At 38.0% G+C, this 12,676-nt stretch overlaps 1 long non-coding RNA gene across 1 annotated transcript; it reads left to right on the forward strand.

Annotated features, from left to right (window-relative positions):
- The first annotated feature begins 204 nt into the window (after window positions 1-204).
- Window positions 205-4,719, forward strand: LOC123575107 (uncharacterized). The gene is made up of 4 exons (XR_006700237.3): window positions 205-329; window positions 1,978-2,036; window positions 3,655-3,838; window positions 4,368-4,719. It is a non-coding gene; the product is annotated as an uncharacterized lncRNA (long non-coding RNA).
- The last annotated feature ends 7,957 nt before the right edge of the window (window positions 4,720-12,676 follow it).

Here is a 12,676-nt window from a genome sequence, read left to right on the forward strand (position 1 = left end):
AAGACAATAATTCCCACTTAGCAATGCAGTGATTAAAAATATAATATACGAAAAAGTCATAAAAGGTAGACCCAAGTCAATGGCTAAAGTACATACTTCTTTAAGAAAACGGACTACGAAAACTTTAAACAAAATGCTGGACAATCTCTGTAACGTTTAACCAATTGGTTTGGCGCCAATTCTATTTTTATTAGACAGAAATCCAGTCTCTGAAAACATGGCGCGGGGCTGTGACTGGCTGCCGGCCAGCGAATGTCAGGGGCCCAGTCAGCCTCGGCTGCAGCGAGGAGCTGTCAGGGTTGTCGCCGTCGTCGTAGCTTTGCTCCCTGGTAAGTGCACCTCCCGCAGCTCCGGCGCATTCCCGCTGACTTGGGAGCAGCCACGCAGGCGGGAGTGGGGATATCCATTTATAAGAAACAGCTCAAGTTAAGTTTTGCTTATGTTTGCAGACGAAGCCAGGTTGGGGCCACTCATGAGACCTGATTGACTTTGTCTGTTCAGGGATTGTTCAGGCCTGGACTCCATTTTAATGTACTTAAAATGGAGTCTCCATCCTTTTCAAGTCTTTATTGTTCAGAATGCCTTTAAAAAAACCCCAAACCTGCCAGATTCTGCCATCTGTAACTTTATATGCCATTTTAATGGAATTTTTATTCTTGTGAAATATTTGCTTTATCCCACATTGTACATCATAATTCTTCCTCCTTAAGTCCCTAGCACTGTCCCCTCCTCTCCTCCTTCCTCCCTCTCTCCCTTCTTTCTGGTTACATAGTTTTGCATATAAATTTGATATCCTTTTAACCTTAAGATTTGAGCTACTTCCCTATGAAAATGCTCCATGAGTGGTTTTTATGGTTGCTTAGCTTCAAAGATATCATTTAAAAATCACTGAGTTCTGAAGTCAGAGATGTAATAAAGAAGCAACTTCCTGAATTCACTGGGAGCAGTAATCCTCCAATGTTGGACAAAATTATTTCCCATAGAATTACAATCACCTAATAATTTGCAGTTGCCCATGTTTCTTAGACCCTAGAGGGAATGAAAACGCATGAGCAGAAAAGGCCCAGCAGGGAATGCTCATGGGGATTCATCTCTGTAGGAATCAGATATCTGAGAAAGCCAAGCTGTGTGTATTATCGAGCTTGTCTATTGACCGTTTTAGAGCACTTTCAGCACAGTTAGGTCTTAATCAGAAAGAGTTGATTCCTAGGTGACATTTTGTCCTGAACAGAATATTCCATGGTCAGTCTAGGTCATCTAGAGCACTGGCTTCCCAAACAGCTCAGACTAATAGGCGTGCACATGGCACAAAGAGGGACTGCGTGTTCTGTGATTAATAATATGGGTGCTTGCTTGCCCTCCAGATGCTGTGGGCTCTTAAAAATCGTGAGCTACATGGGCACAGGGGGGTCCTGTGCTTGCCTTCAGCTCTGGGCTTCTGCTTGTCTTGTAGCAGCCATTGAAGCCAGAGTTCTTGCGGTGGGAATGTTTGCCTACCCGCTACCCACAGGATGTCTTGCTTTGGATGGTTTATTGAGTTTTATTTGGGCTTCCTGTAAACTGTCATTTTTACCCCATCAGCTATTGAGTCTTACATAAATAATTCCCAGGAGTTCATTCTGGGTTTGCTTTGTATATGAAACGACTGACTACCTGTAGATGGAGAAGATGTACAGGTAATTCACTTATGTAAATACCATATATTTGGTTATTTTTGCTGCAAAGATCCCAAAAGCTTTAGTCATCTCTTGCTTTTCATAGTTTATTCTTACAGCTTCGTTTCTTGTAGTTTGTGTAGCTCAGCTAAGTTGGTTTTCTAATGGGTTTCACTTTGTGGTTATCTAAAAACTAAGTTGCTTATTACAGCAGAATTAAGATATGTTTAAATGTTTGCAAAGCATATTATTTTGGAAGTTTCAGATGGGGGACTTTTCTGTTTCTTTATGCAATCCAAGTTTTTTTTTTTTTTTTTTTCAGACTGCATGGTCTTTGGGTAGGAACAAGGCCACAAAGAGAGAAGCTCAATATTGTTCATGGTATGTCTCCACACATAATTTAGGAATTCTAGTTCGTCCTTAAATGTCTCCCAGCTGTTTCTGGGAGTCTCTAGAGGCTGTCTCACGTGTCCTTGGGGACTGACTCTTTGAATCACCTGATGTCTGTCATTTCCTGGTTTTCTGCTCTGGCTTTGTGGGTGACTTCTCCCCGGGCTGCCAGAGCTGTGTGAACCCCAATGTGCTGGGCTTGGGGGTCTCTGGGACCATCATCCAGGCCTCCCCTAACAAGTGTGGTCCACGTACCATCTGTGTGATATTTAAAGTTACAAATCAAACTAACAAAGAGTTAAGAAATGTACATAATAAATCTTTCTATCTTGATAAATGTCTTTGCGACAAAAATATGTGTAAAACCATGATTGTTATATGACTGAAAGCAAAATATCAGGGATGAATTTATTACTTCACGCATGTGTTTCATAGATGCTTGGATGGATAATAAAATAAAATATACACAACTCGGGTATATTTATCAGATAAAATTTATTTTTCTTGCATTCATTTCAGCTACATCACTAATTATATGGGTGTAATAAAGATATTTACATAATTTGTATTCAGTTGACAGTAATAATCTAAATGATTAAAATGGAAATATATTTATAAAAGTATATGTTAAAATAAGTATACAGTTTTAAAGCTAACATTATTTCCATATATTTTTGAAAAGCTATCTTTTAAAATACTAAAAATTAAAATTAAAGTGAAAAACACAGATGTCAAAAATGAATATTCACTTTTAAATGAAAATTATTTAAATAGGCTGGGCGCAGTGGCTCATGCCTGTAATCCCAGCACTTTGGGAGGTCGAGGTGGGTGGATCACCTGAGGTCAGGAGCTTGAGACCAGCCTGGCCAACATGGTAAAACCCTATTTCTACTAAAAATACAAAAATTAGCCGGGTGTGATGGTGCACGCCTGTAATCCCAGCTACTTGGGAGGCTGAGACAGGAGAATTGTTTGTACTTGGGAGATGGAGGCTGCAGTGAGCTGAGATTGTGCCACTGAATTCCAGCCTGGGCAATGAGTGAAAAAAAAAAGAAAGAAAGAAAGAAAGAAAATTATTTAAATAAAGCTGAAAATTTAAATTTGTTTTTTAAAAAAAACTAGTTACAGGTGTGTGTGGCTTAATGACCGGGCTATATACTGAGGAAAGTGTTGTTAGGTGACTTCGTCATAGTGTGAACATCACAGAGTGCACTTCCACAGACCTGGGCGGTGTAGTCTACTACACACCTAGGCTCCGGCACAGTATGTGACTGTAATGAATACCGTAGGCAATTGTAACTTGGGCAATTTGTCACATGATGGTAAGTGTTTGTGTATCTAAACATAGAAAAGGAACAGTAAAAATATACTATTATAATCGTATGGGACCAGTACATTGTTGACCAAAATGTTATGTGGTGCATGACTATATATTTCATATAATTTTTATTTTTTTGTAAACATAAAACAATTTACAGTTCTAGCATTTAATATTTATATAGATGCCAATGTAAGTAATTGATATTATGTTTTCTACATTTGATGCTAGATCAACATATATAGATTTAAGAGTAATAGAAATTGTTTAATGTTGCAAAATATTTCTCAGCCACCATGTGGTTTCTCAGCAACTGTGGTGAATACTGCACTGATATGTGGCTCCCTCAGGAACCAGGAATCGGCAAATCAAGAAAAGCAAGAAAATGAACTCTTGGCAATATGGAGCGCTGCTGAGAACTGATACGTGGTTATGGAAGAATTTGTTGCATTTATGCTGAGGAAAGATTGTAAAGGTAAATTAACTTTTCAAAGTATGTGTGTGCGTTTTGGTCCTTTTTCACATCCATGCATTCTCCTATCGATTCCTCCCTGCATGCACAAGCAGTGTTGGCTCCAGCTTTGTGGGTTAGTACAACACGCAAACTTTTATAGTGTTTGGACACAGCCACCTTTTGTGTTGAGGGTGTTGGGCAGGAATGCATTCTGGTGCCTGGGACCGGGTTGCTGTGTCCTAATGCTCGGTCAGGCTATGCCAGTGTGGTATCAGACCTCAGGTGAAAGAAGTGTCTTCCAGGATGGCATACTTTTTTAGCTTGTTGTTTGCGATGGGTGGGGCGGGGGGCTCCAGTGCAGCGATCCCTCTTGCCTAGTCTAGGTCCTACGCTGTGGATTCTACAGGAATTTCTTTCCTTGACTCTCGCATAATTATGTTATTGTTATCTCAAGTATAAAAGAGACAGACTTGTGCTCTCCATGTCCTGAGGGAATCAGGTGCCATGGTTTTATTTTTACTTGCTGTTTATTGCATGTCTCTCTCCATAGGATTCAGGCACGAGTCCGGGAAGCTGGGTGGAGCAGCATATCCCATTGTGCTGTGCCCAAAGAAACCCTTACGCTTTGACTTGTACTCTCTGGATTGGCTATATCTGTGGCCCTTGACTGTCTCTTCCCTTACAAAGACATCTTTCTTTGGAAGCTTCTTGAACTTTCATGCACGTATCTCCCAGGTGGGATCTCCCATCTGTCTTCCAAAAATACCCTAGACATTGTGCCCCCTAGACCTGTCTGGTTTGGCTCCATCACCTTTATATGATGTTACAGAGTATAGAAATGGGAAAGCAGATGAACCTACCAGCTTGGCATCCATGTAATACTTTAATTAAATTGCTAAAATTAATAGCTTTGGGAAAATGTTTCATAATTTAGGTTATGTTCTTTTTTTTTGTCCAGTAAAGGGAACTTTTTATTTGGTATTAGGACTTTGTGTGTGTTATCTTATTTAATTTTCACAGTATCCCTGCAAGGAAATGGCTGTTTTCTCCATTTTTTTTTTTCAGATGAGAAAATGGAGTTCTACAGATTAAGTAACTTGCTTAATTAGTAAGTGCTAACATCAATATTTGAATACTGCTTGATTTCAAAGCCTTTGCTCTTTCTAATAAGCCATTCCCTGGTTTTCACCACCACAAGTAAAATTTTACTTAAAAAAGTTCAAGTGGGAGACAAATTCTTTCTTGTAATTAAATTTGGAGGAATGAATGAACCTGTGATACTTAAAAGCCATCAATAATGATCTTCTTTGACTCTTAGTGATTCTGGTATCTGGAAGGCTGCTAGATATCTGTTGGCTGTGCCCTCAAAGGAGGCTTCATAGCTGGGAACCTTAGTTTATGATTCATTAAAAACAAAAATAGCTATGATGCAGGGTTTTGATTATGGAATAGATGTTAGTAAGAACATTAAGAAGACAGGACAGAGAAGACTGACATAACACTTGATTATGCTATTCTTTTATTTATTTTTTATTTTTTTTATTTTTTTTGAGATGGAGTCTCGCTCTGTCCCCCAGGCTGGAGTGCAGTGGCCAGATCTCAGCTCACTGCAAGCTCTGCCTCCCGGGTTTAGGTCATTCTCCTGCCTCAGCCTCCCGAGTAGCTGGGACTACAGGCGCCCGCCACCTCGCCCGGCTAGTTTTTTGTATTTTTTAGTAGAGACGGGGTTTCACCATGTTTGCCAGGATGGTCTCGATCTCCTGACCTCATGATCCGCCCATCTTGGCCTCCCAAAGTGCTGGGATTACAGGCTTGAGCCACCGCGCCCGGCCTATACTATTCTTTTAAAACTTAGAGAATTAGAGAACAGTGGAAGGTTTGCTTACTGGATGTAGCTGAGAGGAAACTGGTGGAGATATAGAACATGTTGGATGAGATCATCCAAAAGCTACAGTGAGGAAAATCCAATAGGCTAACTAATATGAGTTAATTTGTAGATTTCTGCACTTAGGTTCAAAAGACCATTACATTAGAAGAAGTTCCAAAATTGCTAATAAAAACAGTGAAATAATATAAAAGAACTGGGGGTAGAGTGATGTTAGCAAAGTGATAGACTAGGAAGCTCCAACTGCTCATTCCCCTACAGAAACCATTAAAAGCCAAAACTGCTTCAACTAACTTTGTCAGAGCTTTGGAAAAGAGTCAGAGATTTATGTCAACCAAACAGATGCCCAATCAAGAAAAAGCCATCTTCAAAATGGTCAGAGAGTTTTGTGATGTTTTTCTCATTCTTGCCTCACTCTTTCCCTGGTGTGGTAGCAGTCTTGGTCTTAAAACAGCAGCAGGCCAGTTCCCAGTTTTGTCCTTTAAACTGGAGGGAGCAGAGGCAGATTTTATTGGTAAATTATTGTGTATGTCTGTTCCAAACCACCTGGGGAAATAACTGAAGGACTAACATGAAGCATTCATCTCTGTTTTTCCTAACTCAGAAGTCAGGTGGGAAAAGCTGTGGACACTGCTCATAACCACCGTAAGGCAACTACTGATCCACCGATTCTTGGGGCAAGAGATTATGGAGGCAGACACATAGCAGGCAATTTAAAGCCTGAGGGAGAAGCTGGGACTAGACTGGAAATTAAGGCATTCAAAAGCAGTCCTGTGTATGGCACAATTTAGCAAGCCACACACATCCAGGCAAGGCACATACTCAGAAAAGACCTGAGAAGACATTAAGCTTTTGCCTTGTGCTGATTCCTAGACTGAGAGAAAGCCTAAATAAGTGTTGAAGGCTCCCCAGCACAGAGCCAACCTGCAAAGGTGGGGAGAGATCTTGGTATTCAGGGAAATCTCTGCCAAAACATTAGCTGAACACAAGCTAGAAGGACAGAAACATCAGTGATCACATGTGAAAAAGGCTAGTCTTTGCAAAAATAGTTTAGGCAAGTCTCAAAACTACTGGACAATTATAGCCTTCAACAATCAACTAACCAACCAACAAATTAACAACCCCTAGAGAAGGAGGACAATCTGATTTTCAAAGATCTCGCACTATAATCCACACTATAATACTTAAAAGCCCAATTTTCAAGAAAAAAAAATCACAAAGCATGCAAAGAAACAGGAAAATATGGCACATCAAAGGAACAAAATAAGTGGACAGAAACTGTCCCTGAGGAATCTAAAACATTTTACTTATTAGACAAATACTTTAAAACAACTGTTCTAAACATACTCAATGACCTAACGGAGGCTGGGCATGGTGACTCACGCCTGTAATCCCAGCACTTTGGGAGGCTGAGGTGGGTGAATCATGAGGTCAAGAGATCAAGACAATCCTGGCCAACATGGTGAAACCCCGTTTCTACTCAAAATACAAAAATTAGCTGGGCATGGTGGTACACGCCTGTAGTTCCAGCTACTCAGGAGGCTGAGGCAGGAGAATCACTTAAACCAGGGAGAGGTTGCAGTGAGCCGCAATCACACCACTGCACTCCAGTTTAGGGACAGAGTCTTGCTCTGTTTAAAAAAAAAAAAAAAAAAAAAAAAACCTAAAAGAAAATAGACAAATAGACAAAGAACTAAAGGAAATCAAGAATACTAAATGTCAACAAAATGAGACTATCAACAAAGAGATAGAAATTATAAAAAGGACCAAGCAGAAATACTGGAGGTGAAAAGTACAATAACTAGAATGAAAAGTTTACCAGAAGGGTTCAGTAGCAGATTTGATCAGGTGGAAGAAAGAATCAGTAAACTTGAAGATAAGACAGTTAAAATTATTGGGTCTGAGAAACAGAAAAAGTAGTAAAGAAAAGCAAAGAGAACTGAAGAGATTTGTGGGAAACCATAAAGCCAACCAACATATGCATTATGGGAATTTGAGAAGGAGACGTGAGAATGGTGCAGAAAGATTATTTGAAGAAATAATGGCTGAAAAGGAAGGCCATGAGTATAAAAATAAAAGAAGCTCAACAAAATCCAAGTAGAATAACTCAGAGACCCACGTGTAAACACCTTATAACCAACTCTCAAAAGCTGAAGACAAAGAGAGAATCTTAAAAGCTGTAAAAGAAAAGCAACTTATTACATGTAAGGTATCCTCAGTAAGATTATCAGTCTGTTGCTTAGCAGAATGCCGGCATCCAGAAGGCAGTGGAATGATATATTAAAGTTCTGAAAGTAAAACTGTCAAGCAAGGATTCTATATCTCATGAAACTGTCCTTCAAAAAATGAAGGTGAAATTAAGACATTTCCAGAAATGGGAAATTTATTAACAGAAATGGGAAGTCAAACAAAAGAAGTTTATTACTACCAGACTTGCCCCCGACCACGGAGCCCAAAATGCTAAAGGAAATCTCCCAGGTTGCAATGAAAAGATGCTAGACAGTAACTAATAGTCATATAAAGATATAAAGATTTCCATTAAAGGTAAATGCAAAAGAAAATATAAAAGCCAGTATTATTATAATTTTCATTTGTAGCTCCACCTTTTATTGTCTATAGGATTTAAAAGATAAATCCATAAAAATAGTGAATAATCTGTGTTTTTTGGCACACAATGTATAAAGATGTAATAAGTGACATCAATAACATCAAGTGGGAGATAGAACTGTATGGAAGTAGAGTTTGCATACATGATTGAAGTTAAGTTGATGTCAATTCAGATTTGATTGTCATAACGTTAACGTAATCTGCATAGTAACCACAAAGAAATTATCTATAGTATATACACAAAAGGCAGTGAGATGGTAATCAAAATGTACACTCCAAAAACAAAACAAAACAAACAACTAAACACAAAAGGCAGAGATCAGCAGACTAGATTTAGTAACATGATCCAATCATATGTTATGTACATGAGACTCATTTTAGATCTAAAGACACAACAGGTTGACAGTGAAAGAGTGGAAAAAGATATTCCATGTAAATTGAAAGCAACAAGAAACTGGGTAGTTATACTAATAGGAGATCAAATAAACTCTAAGTAAAAAACTGTTAAAAGGGACAAAGAAGGACATTAGTATTGATAAGAGACTCAATTATCAAGAAGATATAAAATTCTAAACATTTTTATGCCAACATCAGAGCCCTACAGAGCAAAACTGAAGGGAATAGTAAACAAATTTACAATAATGGTTATAGACTTTCATACTCTACTTTTGATTGTAAATGGAACCATAAGACATAAGGCAAATAAGGACACAGACTTGAACAGGACTATAAACCAATTAGACCTAACAGACATATACAGGTCATTCCACCCAACAACAGCAAATTATACATTTTTTCTCAAGTGCACATAGAGCAATTGTATGTTCTGTGTTTAGAATGCCTGTAATATCCTGACCATCCAGAGGTTGTGAGTCTGTCCATGTGACAACTTTACTGCTAGCATAACCAGCATTTGAGAAAACCAGCACAGTAAACAAAACTACAAGCAAGAACTCTGACAGAGTCCAATTCACTCCCTTGCTACCTCCAATGGAGCAGATGCTGGTATCCACGGCTGAGAGATCTGAAGACAAATTACATCACAGGACTCTTTGCAGACACTCCCCAGTACTAGCCTGGAGTCCAGTAGTTCTGCTGGCTGGCTAGACCCAGAAGAGCAAAAACAATCACTGCAGTCTGACTCTCAGGAAGCCCTATCCCTAGAAAAAGGGGGAGAACACATTAAGGAAGCACTCTGTGGGACAAGAGAATCTGAACAGCAGTCCTTGTGTCCCAGATCTTACCTCTGACATAGTCTATCCAAATGAGAAGGAACAGAAAAACAATTCTGGTAATATGACAAAAAAAGGTTCTTTAGTACCCTCAAGAGGTCACATCAGCTCACCAGCAATCGATCCAAACGAAGACGAAATATCTGAATTGTCAGAAAATGAATTCAGAAGGTTGATTATTAAGCTAATCCAGGAGGCACCAGAGAAAGGTGATCTCCAACTTAAAGAAATAAAAGACATGATACAGTATATGAAAGGAAAAATCTTCAGTGAAATAGCATAAATAAAAACAATCATAACATCTGGAAATCGAGGACACACTTAGAGAAATGCAAAATACACTGGAAAGTTTCAGCAATAGAATCAAACAAGCAGAAGAAAGAACTACAGATCTCAAAGACAAGGCTTTCAAATCAACCCAATCCGTCAAAGACAAAGAAAAAAGAATTTTAAAAAATGATCAAATTAATAACTTACATTTATACCTTAAGGAACTAGAAAAAGAAGAACAAACTAAGTCTAAAACTAGCATAACTAGGGAAATAAGAAAGATTAGAACAGAGATAAATAAAGCAAATAATAGAAAAACAATAAAGAAAATTAATGAAACAAAAAGTAAGTTCTCAAAAAGATCAAGAAAATTGATAAACCTTCAGCTATACTGACTAAGAAAAAAAGAACACTTAAATAACCAAAACTAGAAATGAAAGAGAGGACATTACAACTGATTTACAGAAATAAAAAGGATTATTAGGGAGTACTATAAACAATTGTATGCCAACAAATTCGGTAACCTAAGTGAAATAGACAAGTTTCTAGATACACAAAACTTACTAAGACTGAATCACTAATAAACAGAACATTTGAGTAGACCTATAACTAGCAAGAAGATTGAGTCAGTAATCAGTAATCAAAAATCTTCCAACAAATAAAAGTCCAGGATCAGATGTTGTTATGGTGTAAATGTATCCCCCCCAAATTCATGTATTGGAAACTTAATTCCCAGTGCAACAGTGTTGGGAGGTGGGGTCTCTTGTGATGTGTTTCAGTCATGATGGCTCTGCCCTCATGAATAGATTAATGCTATTATAAAGGGCCTTGATGGAGAGAGTTAATCTCTTTTGGCCCTTTTGCCTTCTGTCATATAAAGACACACACGTTTCCTCCCTTCTTGAGGATGCAGCATTCAAAGCACCATCTTGGAAACAGAGACCGGACCCTCACCAGACACCAGACTTACGGCACCTTGATTTTGAACTTCCTAGTCTCCAGAACTGTGAGAAATAAATTTATCTTCTGTATAAATGACCCAGTTTCAGATATTTTGCTATAGCAGCACAAATGGATGAATACAGATATCTTAATTGATGAGTTCTACCACTTAAAGAACTAGCACCAATATTTATCAAATGCTTCCAAAAAAATGAAGAGAAGGGAACACTTAATGACTCATTCTATGAGGCCAGCACTATACTGACACCAAAGTCAGACAAAGACAGTACAAGAAAACCATAGACCAATATCCTTTGTGAATACCAATACAAAAATCCTCAAAAAAAAAATTAGGAAACTGGATTCAGCAACATATTTAAAGGATTATACATCATGACCAAGTTAGATTGATTCTTGGAATACGAGGATGGTTCTACATATAAAAATCAATGCAATATACCACATTAAAACAATAAAGGGAAAATCCATGATCATCTCAATTGATGCAGAAAAAGTATTTGAGAAAATCCAATACCTTTTCATGATAAGAACCCCCAGCAAACTAGGAATAGAAACTACCTCAATATAATAAAGCTTTTATATGAGAAATCCACAGCTGTGGCTATACTCAATAGCTATACTATACTCAGACTAAAAGCAATTCCCCTAAGATCAGAAATAAGACAAGGATGCCTGCTTTTGTTACTTGTGTTCAACATAATATTGGAAATTCTAGCTGAAGCAATTAGGCAAGAAAAAGAAATAAGAGGCATACAAATTAGAAAGGAATAAGTAAAATTATTTCTGTTTGCAGATGACACAATCCTATATTTAGAAAATTCTAACAATTCTACACCAACTCCCCCCCATCCCCACAAGAACAAACAAAGATAAACCAAAGCAAACTGTTAGAACTAATAAATGAATTCAGCAGCTGGATACAAAGTCAACATGCAAAAAGCAGTTGCATTTCTCTATAGTGACAATGAAAAATCTGAAGTGGGAATTTAGAAAACAGGAGGCTAAATAATTGTACATGGAAAACTACGAAGCATTGCTGAATGAAATTAAAGAAAGTATAAAAAAATGGAAAGACATCCCAGGTTCATTGATAGGAAGACTTAATATTGTTAAGTTATCAGTTCTACTCAAAGCAATCCACAGAATCAATGCAATTCCTATCAAAGTTCCAATGATTTTTTTGCCAAAATACAAAAATTCATCCTAAAATTCTTAAGTAATATTAAGGGTCCCAAATATTGGAAACGGTACTGAAAAAGAACAAAGTTGGAGGACACTGACTTCCTGATTTCAAAACTTACTGTAAAGTTTCAGTAATCAAAACAGTTGTTCTGGCCAGGTGCAGTGGCTCACACCTATAATCCCAGCACTTTGGGAGGCCAAGTTGGGTGGATTGCTTGAGGCCAGGAGTTTGAGATTAACCTGGCCAGCATGGTAAAACCCTATCTCTACCAAAAATACAAAAATTAGCTGGGCATGATGGCACATGCCTGTAATCCCAGCTACTTGAGATGCTGAGGTGGGAAGAGTGCTTGAACCCAGGAGTCGGAGGTCACGGTGAATCCAGTGAGTCAAGATCAAGCCACTGTATTCCAGCTTGGGTGACAGAATGACACTTTGTCTCCAAAACAAAAGACAAAAACAAAAACAAAAACAAAAACAAAACCAGTGTGATTCTAGCATAAAGACAGACATATAGGCCAATGGAATAGAATAGAGTGCCCAGAAATAAACCTTTGCATACATGGTCAATTGATTTTTGACAAGAGTGACCATTCAATGGAGACAGGATAGTCTTTTCAACAAATGATATTCGGAAACTGAATATCCACATACAAATGAATGAATTTTGATTCTTACTCTATACTATATTACAAAAATGGATCAAATACCTAAATGTAA

The sequence above is a fragment of the Macaca fascicularis genome, chromosome 8 (genome assembly GCF_037993035.2).
Source record: "Macaca fascicularis isolate 582-1 chromosome 8, T2T-MFA8v1.1".
NCBI lineage: Eukaryota > Metazoa > Chordata > Mammalia > Primates > Cercopithecidae > Macaca > Macaca fascicularis.